Consider the following 20962-nt stretch of genomic DNA (forward strand, 5'->3'; position numbering starts at 1 on the left):
TTCCTCTTCTCTGGGGGCTTCTGAGTAAGAGGAGCAGCCTCTACAGTGGGAGTAGCCTGTGGGAGCCTGCTCCTCTCTGCACTGCTGATCTCCTCCTCATAACCAGCCGGTCAGCTAAACCAGGATAAACCTCCCTGCTAGGGCCCAGGGGAAGGTGCATGGGTCTTGCCTGCCCCACCGATATTTTTCCATTGATTTTTAGAGAGTGGAATTGCGAGGGAAAGACAGAGAGAAACATCGATGTGAGAGAAACACATCGATTGGTTGCCTCCTGCACGAGCCCTGACCAGGGCCCAGGCCAGGGAGGAGCCTGCAACGGAGGTACGTGCCCTTGACTAGAATCGAACTCATAGGGACCCTTCAGCCGACTGAGCCAAACTGGCTAGGGGTCACCTATTCTCTGGCCAAATCTGGCTATGGCACCACTTTGGCTCATCTCAACTAGTTCCTCTTGTTTAAATATCTCCTGGCTCAGCAGCACTCCATCTGTAAAGCAGCGGGACTGTGCTCAAGAGGATGTGTCCAGGCGTCCACAGGAATTTCTGCCGGCTACAGTCCATCCCAGATGTCTACTCCAGTCTGTTTTTTAAAAGAAAAAATTATATATATTTTATATATATATATGTATATATATATATATATATATATATGTATATATATATAATTATATATTTTTTAAATATATATTTTATATATATATGTATATATATAATTATATATATTTTATATATATATCAATTTTTATTGATTTCTGAGAGGAAGGGAGAGGAAGAGAGAGAAACATCAATGATGAGAGAGAATCATGGATCGGCTGCCTCCTGCATGCCCCACACTGGGGATCAAGCCCACAACTTGGGGTATGTGCCCTGACCGGGAATCGAACCGTGATCTCCTGGTTCATAGGTCAAGGCTCAACCACTGAGCAACACCGGCTGAGCACTGGTCTGCTTTCTTGCTCTTGCTAACCATGCCTCTCTATCCCCTATCTACTCAGCTGGGCCAGATAGTAAAATTTTAAATCAAATGTTAGCAAGTCAAGCATAGCAATACATAAAAAGTCTATATGCTCTACCCAAGTAGGATTTATTCGAGGAATGCAAGATCTAACATTAAAAAACGAATAAATACAACAGAAAATGAAGAAAAACATGAATAAATGTAAAAGTAAGATTCTCAGGGACAGCAGAGTAAAGCAGTATCTCTCTTTGCAAAGCCCAATTCTAAAACATGACAACTGCCAGGAACAACCATTTCAAGGCTCTCAGAATAAACCAGAGGCAGACAACAAATTGAGATGTATTTATTCATGAAAAACTGGTTAACGTTGAGTAAAAGAGCAAGTCTGTGGCATTCCTGCCTGGAACTGATCACACCCTCCCCCCTCAATCCACTCACCCAGATTAATCAGCAAAGTTGTGAGATTTTGCAGTAGTGTGAGGCGTGGCTCCAAAAGTGGCCAGAACATTTGCTGCTAGAGCAGTGGTTCTCAACCTTCTGGCCCTTTAAATACAGTTCCTCATGTTGTGACCCAACCATAAAATGATTTCGTTGCTACTTCCTAACTGTCATGTTGCTACTGTTAGGAATCGTCATGTAAATATCTGATCTGCAGGATGGTCTTAGGCGACCCCTGTGAAAGGGTCGTTCGACCGCCAAAGGGGTCACGACCCACAGGTTGAGAACCGCTGGGCTAGAGGGAGGGGCCTTGATTGGCACAGGTGACTGGTGGTATTGTCATTAAAAATGACAAATTCCGTAGGAAACAAGAGGACAGTCCATGGCCGCATTAACCTGAGGTTGTAGTCCCTTGGGGGTGAGTGGCAGACCAGCTGTAAAGCCAGAAATTCCACAGGGAGCTACTGAACTTGAGAGCCCATGAAGGGGCTGGGAGTGCCCTCCACACAGCCTTGGCTAATTGGGAGGCACAGGGCGGACCCGAGTGGGCCTGTTATCGTAAAAAACAACAAAAACATTCCAACCTGTAAAGAATGTCTGTGAGTTTATCTGAGCCAAACTGTCGACAATTGCCCGGAAGGAAGCAGAATCTCAAGGGATTGGGATAGTGCTCCGGAGAATGGCGGTTTGCACCGCGTTTTATACATGGCAGTCAAAGGAGGAGATGTAAGTGGTGACATGAATTCCATTGGTGATAGATTAGGGAGGCGGGAGAAAGCAAAGTGTGTGTGGGAGAACCTCTGGGATTGGATGAAAAGTAAAATGATAGACAAATACTTCTCTTTTTTTTACTTTTAATTTCTTTATTGATTAAGGTATTACATATGTGTCCTTATCCCCCCATTAACCCCCTCCCCCGGCTCATGCCCTCACCCCCCTGGTGTCTGTGTCCATTGGATAGGCCTATATGCTTGCATATAAGTCCTTTGGTTGATCTCTCCCCCTTACCCCCACCCTCCCCTACCTTCCCTCTGAGGTTTGACGGTCTGATCGATGCTTCTCTGTCTCTGGATCTGTCCCTGTTCATCAGTTTAGACCAGCGGTTCTCAACCTGTGGGTCGCCACACCTTTGGGGGTCAAACGACTCTTTCACAGGGGTCCTAAGACCATCGGAAAACACATATATAATTACATATTGTTTTTGTGATTCATCACTATGTTTTAATTATGTTCAATTTGTAACCATGAAAATACATCCTGCATATCAGATATTTACATGACGATTCATAACAGTAGCAAAATTACAGTTATGAAGTAGCAACGAAAATAATTTTATGGTTGGGGGTCACCACAACATGAGGAACTGTATGAAAGGGTCGCGGCATTAGGAAGGTTGAGAACCACTGGTTTAGACAAATACTTCTTTTACTTGGGTGGGTGCAGGATAATTAACAGTCAGCAATTAACATGATAACAATAACAATGAAGGAGTCTGTGGTCTGTCCTGGCACCCAGGCGCCTTTGGTCGCGCCCTCAGGGGTTCGGAAAAAGGGAAGTTACAAGTTACCCTGACATTCCTCAGGTATGTTATCTTAGATGCAAAAAGACAGGCTCAGTAAAGATCAAAGTTGATCTTTGTCAAGGCAGAGACTGGCCTCAGACATGACTACCCACCAGACACTGCTTTTTATTTTTTTAAAATATATTTTATTGATTTTAGAGAGGAAGGGAGAGGGAGAGAGAGATAGAAACATCAATGATGAGAGAGAATCATGGATCGGCTGCTTCCTGCACGCCCCCTACTGGGGATCGAGCCCGCAACCCAGGCATGTGCCCTGACCAGGAATCGAACCTGGGACCCTTCAGTCCACAGGCCGACACTCGATCCATTGAGCCAAACCAGCTAGGGCTACACTGCTTTTTAATGAAAGGTTTTTCATTTCAGCCCATCCTGTGTGGTTACTTGGGGTGCCTTGAGCTTGAAGGCCACCCCGCAGGCCCTCCCTGAGTTAGTCAGGTCAGCACGCGGCCCTGTTTTCGCCCACAGGCCCAAGCTCTCCAAACATCACCGTGCAGAGAATTCAAGAGGATGGAAATCTGTCTAAACTTTGAAAGTGCTCACACACCCACACAGATCCATCAGCAGAGAGTAGAATCCTCACTGACATAAGTTGTTCTAGCACCATTTCTATCTAATCACTGAAAACTAAGCTATACAGACACAAGGGTGTTACACAGGAAGCCAGGTTAAAAATAGAAGTAAGATAAAAACCAGAACAGCAGAGATGTCACAGTCCCAAGCATGGGGAGCGAGGGAGCGGGGGAAAGTTTCCACCGATAAAAGCAAAGTAAGTTGCTAAACGAAATAAAAGCAAAAAGAAGACAAATCAGCAAAAACAACAACGCTGAGAGGAAAACTGCAATTTCTACAGTATGTTATCTAAAACATCAAGCTTTCCATTCAGTTTTCAACAACAACAGAATGAGACATGCAGAGAAACCAGAAAGTATCCCCTATACCAGTGGTCAGCAAACTGCGGCTCGAGAGCCACACGAGGCTCTTTGGCCCCTTGAGTGTGGCTCTTCCACAAAATACCGACTTCTGGATATGGGCCAGGAAGTTTCAATCGCACTGTACGTGCGCGCCCACACGTGGTATTTTGTGGAAGAGCCACACTCAGGGGCCAAAGAGCCGCATGTGGCTCGAGAGCCGCAGTTTGCTGACCACTGCCCTATACCAAGGAAAAGGAATGGAAGGAGGAAAAGGACTCTGAGGGGCCCAGGTGCTGCACGCAGAAAAGACTGAAGAGCCGTTGTTATAAATCTGTTCAATGAATTAAGTGAAACCATGTTTATTTAAGTATTAAAGTAAAAGGTAATGGGATTGATTAAAGAAATTGGAAATATCAATGTAGCCACTGAAAGTATATGAAAAATAACCGCATGAAAACGCTGGAGTTGAAAACGACAATAACTAAAATAATAAATTCACTAGATGGGCTTAGCAACAGACTCAAAATAGCAGAAGTAATCATCAGTAAACTTGAAAATAGATGAATAGAATTATCTAGTCTGAACAATGGGAAAAAGTAAAAGAAAAACTAGCAGAGACTCAGAGACTTATAGGATAATATTATGTACCAACTTACATGTAATGGGAGTGTCAGGAGGAGAGGAGAGATCAATAGAAAGAATATTTGAAGTAATTGTTACAACCTTCCCAAATTTGATAATACACATTGATCTACAGTCTCAAGAAGCGAATAAATCACAAAGAGAACTGTACCTGGACACACCATAGTGTTAAACTGTTAAAAGCCATAGAAAAAAAATCTTGAAAGCAGCAAGAGAAATATATATATTATAAAATATTTTTTAAAATGTCTTATCATAAATAATGAAGGCCAGAAGGCAGTAAGATGATATATTTAAAGTGCCAAAAGAGAAAGAAAACTGTCAACCAAGAATTGAAATCCAGCAAAACTAACCTTGGAAACGAGAGGGAACTCAACACTGATGGCACATTCTAGAAAAGCAAGAATGAAAGCTAGTGTTTGCCAGGATCAGGAGATTTGGGGAGAGGATTAACTGCAACTGAACTTTTTGGACCGATATAAATATGCGGCTTTTTGGCCCCTTGAGTGTGGCTCTTCCTAAGCCTTAGGAGGAACCTAATTAAGTGAATAACAATGTACCTACCTATACAGTTTAAGTTTAAAAAATGTGGCTCTCAAAAGAAATTTCAATCGTTGTACTGTTGATATTTGGCTCTGTTGGCTAATGAGTTTGCCGACCACTGCCAGTGGTTCTCAACCTTCCTAATGCCGCGACCCTTTAATACAGTTCCTCATGTTGTGGTGACCCCCAATTTCATTGTTACAAATTGAACATAATTAAAGCATAGTGATTCATCACAAAAACAATATGTAATTATAGATGTGTTTTCCGATGGTCTTAGGTGACCCCTGTGAAAGGGTCGTTGACCCCCAAAGGGGTCTCGACCCACAGGCTGAGAACCGCTGCCTTAGATCAACAAAATCACCATTGTCTCGGGATCATTATCTTTCCACTTAGCCATCCTCGGCGTTTTACCTTAGTTTATAACCTCACGCTTGCAAAATGGATGCTGCAAATCCAGGCATCACATCTTTTTTCTTTTGTAAACTGTGTTATTGAAAGTATTACAAATGGCTCCCGCCCCCTCCCCCAGCCTTCCCGGCACTATTATTTGTCCACGGGTATTGCATATGTGCATATCAATTCTTTGTTTACTCTCTTCCCCCCAATATGTTAGTCTGTTGCATGTTGCATCAGTTTATTTTCCTCATTAGATTCCACATATAAGTGAGATCATGTGATACTTGTCATTCTCTGGCTTGTTTCGCTTAGCAGAAGCGCATTCAAGGCAGGAAACAGAAAGTGCAGTGCAGAGAGGGTCTCCTTCCAAACTCTCCCTTTTGTCTGGCAGTGAACTCTCTCCTGGTCATCCCTCAGTAGTCTTACCCTGATGTGTCATTGGCCAAAAGTCACCTCATTTGCAAGAGGCGTATTTGTCCAAGGGAAATGGAATTGCCATCAGCTTATTTAGAACACCAGTTCAGACTCATCCCCGAGGGTTGTGCACACTGCCCACTAAATAAAACTGAGTTCCTGGTGGCCAGGAAAAGGGGAATGTTAGTATGGATACAACCAATTTTGCCTACCACAGAAAGTAATAGAAAAAACACACTATTTGAGGAGCTACTTCCATTATCACCCAAAATAGATTTTTTTCCTCTACAGGTCAATAATATATTCTACCTTTAAAAATAAACATCATAAAAGCCCAAGAGCTATGGGGACAATGTCAAGACTTCAGAGTCCGAACATCAAAGTGAGAACACCACGCAAAGGATCAATGACTCAGTCCTGGTATGGTCACCGCAGATATTCCCCAAAGGTGGCTGCTGAGTATTGACCTCCCAAGGGTCTTGGAGGTCAAGGCTGATGTATCAATTCTGACTTGTTTCCTGAGAAAAGTGAAAGTGAGGGCCAAGACAGGAAGTACGATATTGATTTCAGCTAATTGTGTAAAAACCACTCAACTCAATGTTGGTAGGACAAAACTGAGTGTTAAAATTAAAACCCAAATCAAGCTCTTGCCTCCCTTGAAGCCGACTTTTTAAGTGTTCCTCGCCCTTCAGCCAAAAAGGTCAAGGATCAACAGGAAAGAAGACATCCACTCTCCCTAGAGCAGTGATGGCGAACCTATGACACGCGTGTCAGAGGTGACGCGCGCACTCATTTTTTTGGTTGATTTTTCTTTGTTAAATGGCATTTAAATATATAAAATAAATATCAAAAATAGAAGTCTTTGTTTTACTGTGGTTGCAAAGATCCAAACATTTCTATATGTGACACGGCACCAGAGTTAAGTTAGGGTTTTTCAAAATGCTGACACGCCGAGCTCAAAAGGTTCGCCATCACTGCCCTAGAGGTTGGTGGCAAAGTCTCTTCTTAATTACTTGGGTAAGTAAGGCAACACCTGATGAAGTCTACCTTTCGTGACGAAGAGCTCTGCCTAGTTTTTCTTGAAACAGACACTATAAAAAATAAAAGTGATGCTGATGTAACCAAATGCTAACTGTTTGTACCCACTCACTTGCAAGAGAAAGACAGAAGATAAAGGTGACCATTTCAAAATCGAGAACGTTTCCACAAAATCCTGGTGTTTCACTTCATATTCTCGAAATTAGACTCAAAACAGCAGGACACGTTAAAATTGCAATAGCGCAGGATTTCGAATAACATTAATTTTAAAAAGACGAGCTGGAGAGCTACAAAGAGAAATTTCTATAGCATTTTGGCTGGAGAACACAGAATCTAAACGTACCGCTATGGTTTGAGTATTGGGTGTCTGATATAATTTAATGACTTTTTAATTCGTAATTTAAAAACGCCTTGACTTCAAACCCGAAAGCATGGAATTTGAACAAAATGGAACTGTGATTTGGGCTTAAGCTGGAGAAGAGAAATTAGGATTGTAAAGAACCAAGGATGGGTCTCCACGGGGTTTATTAATCAGCCTCATTATTCGATAGATACACTGAATACCTTGATGTTCTGAGTCAAGGAATTCAGACTGTATATAGATGGGGTTTGCTTTCATTTGCTCTTCAAGCAAAGTTTGATTCTCTTTTCTTTAATAAGAGTGTCATATTAGCATAAATATTAAAATGGAAAATATTCTGGTTTAGAACATGAGGGCACTATATTCCATTTGGGAGTTGAAGTCTATGCTCAATACTCACATATAAACACACACCACCCATCTTGCCCAGCATTTCTCATTTCCTAGAAAGCTTTGGACAATGACCAGTGGTAGATCAGACTCTTAATCATACTCCAAGACTGTGAACAAAATGAAAAAATGGCGGCTGTCTCCTGCTCAGTGCTACTTTGTTCTTCCAAAAAGTTGCCTTCCTCAGTTTCTTCAGTAGGCCTCTAAGAATACCCTGCTTAGCAATTACATTCTTCCAGTTATTCAGGCCTAAAACCTTGGCATTACCCTTGACCCACACCATGTGTGGGTCCCATCCGCAAATCCCGTTAGCCCGGTATTTCCAACTGATCCAGAACCTGCGTGTCTTCCCCACGCTCCACGGCCAGCCCAGGGCGGCAGCCTCCCGTCACCTGGCCATCACTTGTGCTCCTTGCTCAGTCACTCATTTTCCTTCTGGAAATCCTACCTCATAGTGGGTGTGAGGGGCAGGGAAGAGGCCGCCACCATATCCATTCGGGTTCTAGTCTAAGCGATGGTTTCCCTGCCAAGTGTAGCAGCCAGAGAGCAAATTCCTAGTAACTGCATTTCTCGGAGGTGAGAGTTAAAGAACAGATCTCGCCCTGGCTGGTGTGGCTCAGTGGATAGAGCATTGGCCTGCTGACTGAAGGGTCCCAGGTTCGATTCCAGTCAAGGGCGCATGCCTGGGTTTCGGGCTCGATCCCCGGTGGGGGGCATGCAGGAGGCAGCCGATCAGTGATTCTCTCTCATCATTGATGTTTCTATCTCTCTCCCCCTCTCCCTTCCTCTCTGAAATCAATAAAAATATATATATATTTTTAAAAAAGGAACAGATCTCATGGAAAGGCAGTTCAATAGTCTGTCAAATTATGTCTTTCATATAGGGATGCTCACAATTGAATGAAAAAGCCAAAGAGAAACAAGGAACTTGGCTCCTAACAGACCTGAAAAAACTGGATCTAACCAAAATGGTTTCAAAGCTTGGCGCCTGAGTCACAAAAAGAAGACTTATCCAAAGACCAGGCAGTTGGATAATCCTTTAATACCCAACAGTTTTACATTATTTGGGGGCTGCAGTGATGGCAGAAAATGATTCAGGGCAGAATGGTGCTGTACTGATGGCTAAGAAGAAATTGATGGGAAGGAAGAAATATTGTCCACTTGGATTTGTGCTATCGTCGCTATAAAGCAGTGGTTCTCAACCTTCTGGCCCTTTAAATACAGTTCCTCATGTTGTGACCCAACCATAAAATTATTGTTGTTGCTACTTCATCACTGTCATGTTGCTACTGTTATGAAAAGTCATGTGAATATCTGTTATGCAGGATCGTCTTAGGCGACCCCTGTGAAAGGGTCATTCGACCGCCAAAGGGGTCGCGACCCACAGGTTGAGAACCGCTGCTATAAAGTGACTCAGAAGCCAACGCAAAAATTATGTTACGTAATGATCCACTTCAGTGAACGTGCACTTCTGTTCAAAACTCCTCATAAAAACAAAAGTATTATTGGTCACTTACTCAGTGACCATGGCTAAATAATCATTAGTGTCTATCGTTTCAACCTTAATCCTTAGCTCTCGTGAGAAGAAAGAGGATGATGTCAATGGACTGACAATAAAAAACAAACAAATACAGGCCCGACCAGCGTGGCTCAGGGGTTGAGCATCAACCTGTGAACCAGGAGGTCACGGTTTGAGTCCTGGTCGGGGCACATGCCTGGTTGCAGGATCGATCCCCAGTGTGGGGCGTGCAGGAGGCAGCTGATCAAAGATTCTCTCTCATCACTGATGTTTCTATCTCTCTCTTCCTCTCTCTTCCTCTCAGAAATAAAAATATATTAAAAAAACACAAAACCAAATACATAAAAGGGGAGGTTGGCAGCACAGTGTCAGTTGTAAAGAGTCACCATCACCCTTGAGTCACAGCAAGTGAAAATAAGATTAAGATCGATGCCGGGTTTTCATCTACAATAAACTCTTCAGCCATTTGCTTCTGCACGAACACGTTTTTCTGCAACATCCCTCTTGTTACGGTCACCAGCCCCATCCTGAGAGGAAGCAGATCCCTTCTCAATGACGCACGTGCATCTTGGGCATGAGAAATCAGGGTGCCACGGAGAGGAATGTCGAACCTACCGCCATTAGCTGCTAACATCACACAAAATGCCCTGCGAATGTATAGGTCAGCCTTCCCGCAATTCTCCACGTCTCTGCAAATTTTCTTTGATGGAAAAGCCATTTTGTAGTTTTTATGAAGCTATTACACAAAAATAGGTCTGCTGTTAAGTAGTTAGGTATTATGTTCACTGCAGAGTGGACGGGGTTGTCGAACACCCTTTCCACCCCTGCTCAGACACCCAGAGCGGTCTTTCCCGTCTCAAAGGCAACGCCATCTTCCCATGTACTTGGGCTCTGACCTTGGAGACCTCCTTCACTCACTCACGAACCTTCTCACAATTTATATCACATCAAATCGGGCTCCACTTTCAAAGAATTCCCAGAATCTGGCTTCTTCTTCCGACCTCCGGCACCTACAAGATTCTGTCTCACTCTCCCTCCGTCTCTCACCTGCATCGGTGACGGGGCATGTCTGAGGCTCCTCTCAGGGAGGCTGATGCGCTGGCCCAGGGACCACACTTGGGTAGCAAGGTTCTGGAGCAGCGGTTCTCAACCTGTGGGTCGCGACCCCTTTGGCGGTCGAACGACCCTTTCACAGGGGTCGCCTAAGACCATCCTGCAGATCAGATATTTACATGACGATTCCTAACAGTAGCAACATGACAGTTATGAAGTAGCAACAAAAATAATTTTATGGTTGGGTCACAACATGAGGAACTGTATTTAAAGGGCCAGAAGGTTGAGAACCACTGCTCTGGAGTGTACTTCAGATGGAAGGATATTTGAGAGGAGAAGAGACAGAAAAAGAGGAGGGTATCCTTGGCTGTGAATCACAGGGTACAGACCAGGGGTGGGCAAACTTTTTGACTCGAGGGCCACAATGGGTTCTTAAACTGGACCGGAGGGCCGGAACAAAAGCATGGATGGAGTGTTTGTGTGAACTAATATAAATTCAAAGTAAACATCATTACATAAAAGGGTACGGTCTTTTTTTTTTTTTTTTTTAGTTTTATTCATTTCAAACGGGCCGGATCCAGCCCGCGGGCCGTAGTTTGCCCACGGCTGGTATAGAGCCATCCACACGCAACACATCCGAGAAGACATTGGGAATAGACCACTGGAGTGGAGTCACCTGCCTGCCAGCCCATGGCCCTTAAAGTCTATTCTCAACACAGCAGTCAGGTCACGCCACTCTCTGCCTAAAGTTCACAGGTAGCCTCGCTGGTCTGGCTGAGTGGATAGAGTGTCACCTATCCACTGAGCCAACCCGGCTACGGCTCATTGGTTCATTCTTGTATGTGCCCTGATCAGGATCGAACCAGCAGCCTTGGCGCATCAGGACAGCAGCTCTAACCAACTGAGCTACTTGGCCAGGGCCAGCATCTACATTTTAACAAGGTGCCCGGGTGACTGGGGGGTACCTTCCAGTTCAAGAAACACCTGTTTATTTTATTTATTTTTTTAATATATTTTATTGATTTTTTACAGAGAGGAAGGGAGAGAGATAGAGAGTTAGAAACATCGATGAGAGAGAAACATCGATCAGCTGCCTCCTGCACACCCTACTGGGGATGTGCCTGCAACCAAGGTACATGCCCTTGACTGGAATCGAACCTGGGACCTTTCAGTCCGCAGGCCAAGGCTCCATCCACCGAGCCAAACTGGTTAGGGCGAAACACCTGTTTAAATGCCCGTTGGGGACAGTTCAGTCGCTCTGTTGTGTCAGGGCTCAGCCCGAGCACACCTCGCTACTGCTGGTCACTGGACATGAACTAAGCAAGGACTCTCTCACCTTGGCCCCTTTACAAACACCAGCTTGGCACCAGGTGGTGGAAAGATAAGGAAGGAACGCTGCAGGAGAAAGCAACTAATAGAGTCTAGTTTGAATCCTCTTCTTACAAATCCACATGCCTCCGAGATTCAGGAAAGCTAACTGGGTTACGTAGACCACGCTAGCCTACAGAGCTCAGGAGGGTGTCTGTGCAGTTACACAGGGGAAGCCATTCAGAGCTCAATGGCCGGAAGCCTGCAACTGAGAAATCGCATCAAAGAACATCAATAAGGGACAGATCCTTTCAAGGGAAGGAGCCTTGAGCTCTTACAAGTTCTCTAATGTGGAAGGGTAGCTTGATTAGAGGGGATAAAAAAACACTGAGAAAGACATTCAGGTGCAAATATAAATAGTGACCTTGAAAATGCCCATAGCCCAGCCGGTGTGGCTCAATGGTTGAGCATCGACCTATGAACCAGGAAGTCACGGTTCAATTTCCAGTCAGGGCACATGCCTGGGTTGCGAGCTCGATCCCCACTGTGGGGCATGCAGGAGGCAGCCGATCGATCAATGGTTCTCGCTCATCATTGATGTTTCTATCTCTCTCTTCCTCTCTGAAATCAATAAAAACATATTTTTTAAAAAAAGAAAACAGTGTTTTTGGAATCTGTTGTACAAGTAAGAGCAAGAATCATCTTGTCCAAAACAACCATCTGGGAATCTCTCTGGTCCTTTGAGTTCTCATTTCTTGGGCTGTAGTTGAGCCTAGCCCAGTGGTCAGCAAACTGCGGCTTGGCAAACCGCGGCTCGAGAGCCACATGCGGCTCTTTGGCCCCTTCAGTGTGGCTCTTCCACAAAATACCGGCTCTTCCACAAAATACTGACTTCTGCGCATGGGCCACCAAGTTTCATTTGCACTGTATGTGCGCGCCCGTACATGGTATTTTGTGGAAGAGCCACACTCAAGGGGCCAAAGAGCCGCATGTGGCTCGTGAGCCGCGGTTTGCCGACCACGGGCCTAGCCAAGTTGACACAGTAAAAGCCATCAGAGGTTAAATGCCTTACCATACCTCGTTCACTGAGGACAGTACCTTGCTTGTAGTTAGCACTCAATAAGTGTGATTATGGTCCTTATCAAAGCCATAATAGTTTATTTAGTCAAAGATTTTCATACAAAAGTACTTGTGCATATAATGCATTTCCACTTTACATTAGCTTATATTGTAGCCAAAACATATTTTCATCCCTAGCCAAACATAGGTTATTTGTCAACGAAATGTCACAGATCACTTGACAGGCAGTAAGAAATCCTAATGAAACCTTTAAGAACTCAGGGAAAATATATATAAAACAAAACGCAAGCTCAAGCACCTACACAGGAAGCAGCTCCTAACAGCGGTGCCCTTCAGAATCAGAATCAACTTGAAACTTTGGCTAGACTCCTGGCCAGGATTCCTCCAGACTGTCAAGGTCACAGAAAACAAGGAAAGACAGAGAAATTGTCACAGCCCAGAATAGTCCAGGGAGACAAGGCAATGAAATTCAGTGTGGTACCCGGATGAGATCCTCGAACAAAAAGTCAATGGTAGAAAACCTGGTGAAATCTAAATCAAGTCTGGAGTTTAATTCCTAGAAATATACCAACGTATCAAGAAAATATAAGATGTTAACAATGGGAGGATGTGGGTGAGGGCTGTGGGGGACTATCTGGGCTATCTTTGCAACCATTTTGTGAATCTGAAATTATTCTAAAGTGACCAGGGCTATTTATTTAATAACACAGCAAACAAACAAACCTGGAAGAACCTTCAGGAATTTTGCTCCAGTTTCTGAGATCCAGAGGCGTGTACAGTGAGAAAGCTCTCATGGATTCTGAAGCTAGTCCCAGGATGGAGACCCACCCCCAGCTTTCTGAAATATACTATATTAGAGGTCCGATGCACGAAGATTCATGCAAGAATGTGCCTTCCTTCCCCGGCTGCCGGCACCTCCTTCTCCCCGGCCAGAGCCGCCTCTCCACCTTTGCTCCGGCCCAGAGCTGCCTTTCTGGCTTCCCACGCTGCCCAGAGGCCTGGAGCAGCTGGGGCGGAACGGAACGCCCACGTCATCGCCATGGTGACGACACAAGTGTCCCGCCCAGGCCACTCTGCGCCTGTGTATGCAAATTAACCTGCCAGCTTTGTTGGGTTAATTTGCATACTCACCCCTGATTGGTTGGTGGGTGTCACGGAGGTACAGTCAATTTGCATCTTTCTCTTTTATTAGTGTAGATTCCCACTTCTTGCTATAAAATCATCCCTTTAGAACAACACAAGAGACCCGAGGGACAAGAGAGCAACCTATACCCAGGAGCCTTGTCCCAGGAGCCTTGTCGGGCTCCCCCAGTCCCTGACCCAAAGCAGTGGGGCCCTAGGAAATGCAAGATTAGTCTTCTTTCACTAATGAAAGAAGAGTCCCCTCAGTCTCACCCGAGGATATGTTTTCATTGATTTTTAGAGAGAGTGGGAGAGGGAGAGACAGAGAGAAACAACGATGTGAGAGCAACACATCGATTGGCTGTCTCCCGTGCGCACCCCAACCAGGGCCAGGGAACCTGCAACCAAGGTACATGCCCTTGATGGGAATCGAACCTGGGACCCTTCAGTCCGCGGGCTGATGCTCTATCCACTGAGCCAAACTGGTTAGGGCCATCTCAGGACTTCATTACTGAACAGAGTAACTCCATTCTCCGCACAGTGGATGTTTATGCAGTGATGTGCGTGCCTCTGGCTGGATCTGGGTGCACATGTGTCCTTTGCTCATCCTTCTTCCTTCCAACACATGTAGAAGCCAAGGGGCAGGTCGTTGTTAGAGCCTCAAGGCCTCCATCAGGCCAAGGCCAAGGGGAGTCCCACTCCCGCTCACTCGCCCGAGGAGGACTGTGGGGGGCTGTCCTGGAGCCTGGTTTGAGTTACAACAAAAGCAAGGGCATTGTTGAAAGACCATCTTTAGAGCAGAAAGGCTGTACTGTTTCACTTGGCAAAGACCTTGGGCCTCTCTCCAGGTTATTCCTTCCTGCTCTACTGTAAGCATAAAAGCAATGCATTTAGATATGCTCTGAGGTGGGATTTTTACATCAAAGCCAAAATAAGAACGAGGGGGGGGGGAGTTAGCCAGCTCCAGAAAAAAAAGGCAGTATCATTTCTGACCAACTGAGCAGCATCTGAAAAATCTGTCTATCCCCATAATATACATACACATCTCCTATATGCATACACACAATCACACACACACATACATGTAAGTGCTAAACTCTACACCTAAAGCCACCGAGTCCTCTGCTCAAGCACAGAAATAACTGTTAGAGTATTATAGAATGTGTTCATGAATTCATGCATCAAATAATGAGTACCTACTATGTGCCAGGAACCGTTCTGGGCGTTGGGAATACAACAGTAGACAAGATGCAATTACTGCCCTTACGAAAATGTTAACATTATTAAATCATATGTATCATATATGTATTAAAGTCAGTCATTGGGCTATGTAATCCCTTTACATGCATGTTACCACTTATTCCTCACAACAACTGTACCAGGAGATAAAATGATCACTTCCAGGTTCCAGATGAGAACCTAAGGCAGGGGTGGGCAACCCCTGGCACGCGTGCCAAACATGGCACGCCAGTAACTTTTGCTGGCACGCGAAACCCTCTCTTATAATCTTCCATTTACAATTTTTTTCTTAATATCCACTTTTTTATTTTTCAGATAAATTCAGTGTAGGTGCATCTTAGATAAATAAATAATTTTACATAACATGTATACATTAAAAAATAAATGTATTTTTCATCATCATATACTGTGTGTCGCTCGAATGAATTTTATTATTTCTTCAAGGTTCTTCACATACGTACACCTTAAGAGATATCAAGTAGGCGTAACATGTTCTCAAAAAATTAGGGTTGGCACGCAGAAGAATTTTGAGTCAGAGATTTTGCTGGTTTTGGCACGCACTCACAAAAAGGTTGCCCACCTCTGCCCTAAGGCTTATGGAGATAAAGTAATTCACCCAAAGAAAGTGATGGCGCCGAGATTTTGGAAGTAAAAAGAGCAATGAAGCCTCTCTGTACAGTGGGGCCTTGACTTACGAGTGTCCCAACTAACGAGTTTTTCGAGATACGAGCTGTCTCTCGGCCGATTTTTTGCTTTGAGTTGCGAGCTAAAATTCGGGTTACGAGCCAGCTTCAGATACCCCACCGCTAGTTGGCGCAGCGAACGTCACAGTGAACGCCACAACATCAGCCCAGCATCACGTGTCTCACGCGTTCACTTTTTGATTTGACATACGAGTAACTTGAGTTACGAGCTCCATCATGGAACGAATTAAACTCGTAAGTCAAGGCCCCACTGTACACTGTGACATGCAGTCGGAGCCCCTGGAGATGGGGGAAAGGGCTCTGGTTAGTAGGTTTGGGGTGGGGCCAGAGAGTCTGCATTTCTGATGAGCTCCCAGGGATGCTGCTGCCACTGGTCCAGGGACCACACTTTGTGTAGCTAGGGTCTAGGACCGTGGTCGGCAAACTGCGGCTCTCGAGCCACATGCGGCTCTTTGGCCCCTTCAGTGTGGCTCTTCCACAAAATACCACGTGCGGGCGCGCACGTACAGTGCAATTGAAACTTCCTGGCCCATGCGCAGAAGTCGGTATTTTGTGGAAGAGCCGGTATTTTGTGGAAGAGCCACACTCAAGGGGCCAAAGAGCCGCGTGTGGCTCGAGAGCCGCAGTTTGCCGAGCCGCCGTTTGCCGACCACTGGTCTAGGAAACCAGCTGTGGTACCCCGGGCAAGCCAGGACACTTCTCTAGGTCTCAGCTTTCTCAGATGCAAACTTTTAAAAGCTTGTCTAGATCATTTCACGTTCCTTTCATGCCATCCTGTTGTGATAGATTATCTGAAAAATGGCTGCCAGCGTTCCTCCCACCCTACCTGCCCTTCTGCAATGTGACAGTTGCTCTCCCATCAAGAGATGCAGTCCCTCCCCCGGAAGCTGGCTTGAGTCTTTTTTTTTTTTTAAATATATTTTTATTGATTTCAGAGGAAGGGAGAGGGAGGTATGGAGGGAGAGAGAGAAACATCAATGATGACAGAGAATCATTGCTTGGCTGCCTCTTGCCTGCCCCCAACTGGGGATTGAGCCCGCAACCCGGGCATGTGCCCTTGACTGGAATCGAACCTGGGACCCTTCAGTCTGCAGGCCGACGCTCTATCCACTGAGCCAAACCGGCTAGGGCTGGCTTGAGTCTTGTTTGGGTTAGGAGAGCATGGCAGAGGTAAGGGTGTGAGACTTCCAGGTCTAGGCCTGAGGAAGACTGGCAGCTTTCCTTTTGCCTTCTGAGGACCCAGCTGCCATGTGAAGAACCATGGGCTAAACCAGTGGTTCCCAAACTTATTTGGCCTACCGCCCCCTTTCCAGAAAAAAATATTACTCAGCGCCCCCTGGAAATTAGTTTTTTTTAAATTTTAATAGCAATTAAACAGAAAGATATATGCCCCCAAATGCACCTGTGGCCATCACCGCCCCCCTGGATCGCTGCAGCGCCCACCAGGGGGCGGTAGCGCCCACTTTGGGAATCACTGGGCTAAACTGTGAAACAACAGGGAGAGGTCTAGCCGGCCCCCAGCTCTCAGCACTGAAGCCGAGGGGCCAGATATGTGAGCCCAGCCGCCTTGGACATTCCAGCTCCATCTGACCTCTGAGCTTACGCAGCTACACAAGTAACCCCAGCGGAGATCTGATGCAGCAGATGAACCACCCTGCTGAGCCCAATTCGCAGAATTACTAGCAATAATAAATCTCTGTCGTTTTAAGCCATATTGCTTTGGGGGTAGTTTGTTACATAGCAATTGATAGTTGATACACATGTTCTGCTCACATAGGAAATAATAGAAATTTCAAAAGCCAGAATGCTTGGAAGAACTACAAAGAAACAGGCCTACCACTTGGAAGGCAGAAAATATGCCAAGAGCTGACTTTACATTTAGAAAGTTCTTAATGGAGATGTCTCTTCTATATTCGATTCAATTCAATAAATATTTATTCAAGACTATTGGGTAATGTGAGAAAAGTAGGAGACAATTCCAACAAATTGTAATATAGTTGGGAATACTAGTAGGTTACAAAAAACAATTAGAAAACATGCATCAATTAAGAATAAGCATATATTTGAGAATGAAAATATCTTAACAGCAACATTAAAATCCTATGGACACCTGACAGTTCAGCCAGTGAATTCTGGAGTTATCAAAGAACAGTGCACTAGAGAACAGTAAGCCTAGATGAATGGGGGCGTAGAAAGATATGTAATAACTGAGAAATAGTGTTCAAATTTGCTATTCAAAAATGAAAAAGTCAGCCCCATCGACAAATACATTCTTGAAAGTTCTCAAAGTCCTTTCTACAGAGAATGACAATTTTAAATATGCCTTTAAAATTCTTACTTGCTATGGCACATACAATTTCACTAAATTAGTAAATTGTGGGGATTGAAGAATATCATAGAATATAAGCTACAGAAATAGAAATAGAATTTCAGAGATGTAATAGAGGTAAAAATTGTAAAGGTATAATGTAAAAGCCAAAAGCTAATGACATAGAACTTTAAAGGTGAAAGGTGTACGCAAAATAAAACTGGGAAGTAAATATAAAGGATTTGATTAGTAGTGATCATCTTGAGTCCCCTCACCCGCATCCCAGATAGTCAGGAAAAATGTTTCTGCTCAAATGTCTCCTTTGTAGAAAGACGAGTGGTAGAACATTCCAGAGAACGTGTACAATTAGCACAAAAATCCTGAGTCAAAAAAAAAGAATTGGTATTAAGATGTGATCAGATAACAACAAAAATATTAAAAATAGGATAAGCAAAAAAATTAAACAACGAAAATGGCTGTGTGTGCGCATGTGTGCGTTCCCCGCTTGGGGGGTTCGAGTTCTGTATTGGGGAAGGGAAGATGGGCAAACATATTAAAGACAGCCAACTCCCAACCCATTAGCTGCAGTCCCTGGGGAAGATTGTGTTCAACCCTGTCAGCAAGGATCTGCAATGCAGGATAGCCATCTCTCTCCCCCTCAGAGTGAGCTTTTAAAGGGCAAAGCACGGCCCTTGTTCGAGAAGGATCCTTCAAGTGCAGGCTGAATTGCCCGACATCTCTGTTTGCATGTCAAAGCACTGAGTGTGTTTGTGCTTTGTAACCAGAACTAAACTGATCTCCTCTCTGAAATTCCAATGTGTTTCTCATCCGTTTCCTTCTAGAAATCTACTTTATTGAGGCAGAATACTCCCTAATTGTCATCTAAAAAAAATCTTCAGAAAATAGGGGTGCATGTGGAGGAAAACTGACTGGGAGCACAAATTGGTGGGGTTTCAAGCATTGATTACTACTGGACACACCTTTAAAAAATATATATATTTATTGATGTCAGAGAGGAAGGGAGAGGGAGAGAGAGAAACATCCATGATGAGAGAGACTCATGGATTGGCTGCCTCCTGCAAGTCCCCCACTGGGGATCGAGCCCATAACCCGGGCACCAGAATCGAACCTGGGACCTTTCAGTTCGCAGGCCGACGCTCTATCCACTGAGCCAAACCGGCTAGGGCTGGGGCACCTTGCTTTTATAAGTGTTTGCCCACAAATGCATCCCAGCCACTGAAAGTACAGAAAGAATAATCAAGTGCACAGATGAGCCTCAATAAGATTTTGCTTTATTTGAGTATGTATTCAAAGCTTTGGAAAAATAGCTTTGGCCCTCAGTTAATTGAATAAAGTCTATTGAACAGAGACAATGTATTGGATAGCACTTCTAAGCCCTTTCTTCCCCTTAGGGCAGTGGTCAGCAAACTGGCGGCTCGTGAGCCACATGCAGCTCTTTGGCCCCTTGAGTGTGGCTCTTCCACAAAATACCACGTGCGGGCACGCATGTACAGTGCGATTGAAACTTCGTGGCCCATGCGCAGAAGTCGGTATTTTGTGGAAGAGCCGGTATTTTGTGGAAGAGCCACACTCAAAAGGCCAAAGAGCCGCATGTATCTCGCGAGCTGCAGTTTGCTGACCACTGCCTTAGGGGGAAGGAGACGCAAAAAGAAGTGATGGGGCCCTAGCCAGTTTGGCTCGGTGGATAGAGCATTGGCTTGTGGACTGAGGGGTCCCAGGTTCAATTCCGGTCAAGGGGTCAAGGGCACATGCCCGGGTTGTGGGCTCGATCCCGGGTGGGGGGCGTGCAGGAGGCAGCCAATCAATGATTCTCTCTCATCATGGATGTTTCTGTCTCTCTCTCCCTCTCCCTTCCTCTCTGAAATCAAAAATATATTTAAAAAAAAAAAGTGATAGGTCCTTTTCCCCAGAAAAATGCTTGAACAGGTAAGAATTTGCATTACATACAGAGTAGTTCATGGATCCCCTCATCTATTATTGGAGGCCCCTACTTAAAGAGGCTGAAGACAAAGAATGTAACAGTCACACCTCAGTCTGCATGGCCCTAGGACCGTGGTCGGCAAACTGCGGCTCGCGAGCCACATGCGGCTCTTTGGCTCCTTGAGTGTGGCTCTTCCTAAGCCTTAGGAGTTCCCTAATGAAGTTAAGAACAATGTACCTACCTATATAGTTTAAGTTTAAAAAATTTGGCTCTCAAAAGAAATTTCAATTGTTGTACTGTTGATATTTGGCTCTGTTGACTAATGAGTTTGCTGACCACTGGTATAGGTCATGTATACACCCAAGCAGGGCAGGTGGATGCGGCCTATTTTAAACATTTTTAAAATAAATATGTTTTTATTGAGTTTAGCGAGAGAGGAAGGGAGAGGGAGAGAGAGAGGAACATCAATGATGAGAATCATGGATCGGCTGCCTCCTGCATGCACCCACACTGGGGATCGAGCCCACAACCGAGGCATGTGCCCTGACCGGGAATCGAACCAGAGACTTCTTGGTGCACAGGATGACACTCAACCACTGAGCCACACCGGCCAGGGCTAAAACTGACTTTTTGATATACAGTTCTATAAAAGTCATCACATGTATAGATTTTTATAGCCATGACCAAAACTAGGACACAGAATACTTCTGCTACATGAGGTCCTATCATACCCCGCCCCCCACCCCTAGCACCCATTGATCCGTCAGTCACTATAGGTTTGTCTTTTTCAGAACATCATAAAAATGGACTCTGTACTATGTAACCCTTTTGAAACAGGCTTCTTTCACTCAGCATAAGGCCTTTGACATTCATCCAAGTGCTGTGTGTATCGATAGCCTGTTCCTTTTAATGCCAGGTAGTAGTTCATTGTAAATGCTAAACAACGTTTCTTCCCTATCCTCCATGGAGGATTATTTGGGCTGTTTGCACGTTGGGAAGAAATTTTGGATAA

This window comes from Myotis lucifugus, unplaced genomic scaffold, assembly GCF_000147115.1.
Source record: "Myotis lucifugus unplaced genomic scaffold, Myoluc2.0 scaffold_49, whole genome shotgun sequence".
NCBI classification, from domain to species: Eukaryota; Metazoa; Chordata; class Mammalia; order Chiroptera; family Vespertilionidae; genus Myotis; species Myotis lucifugus.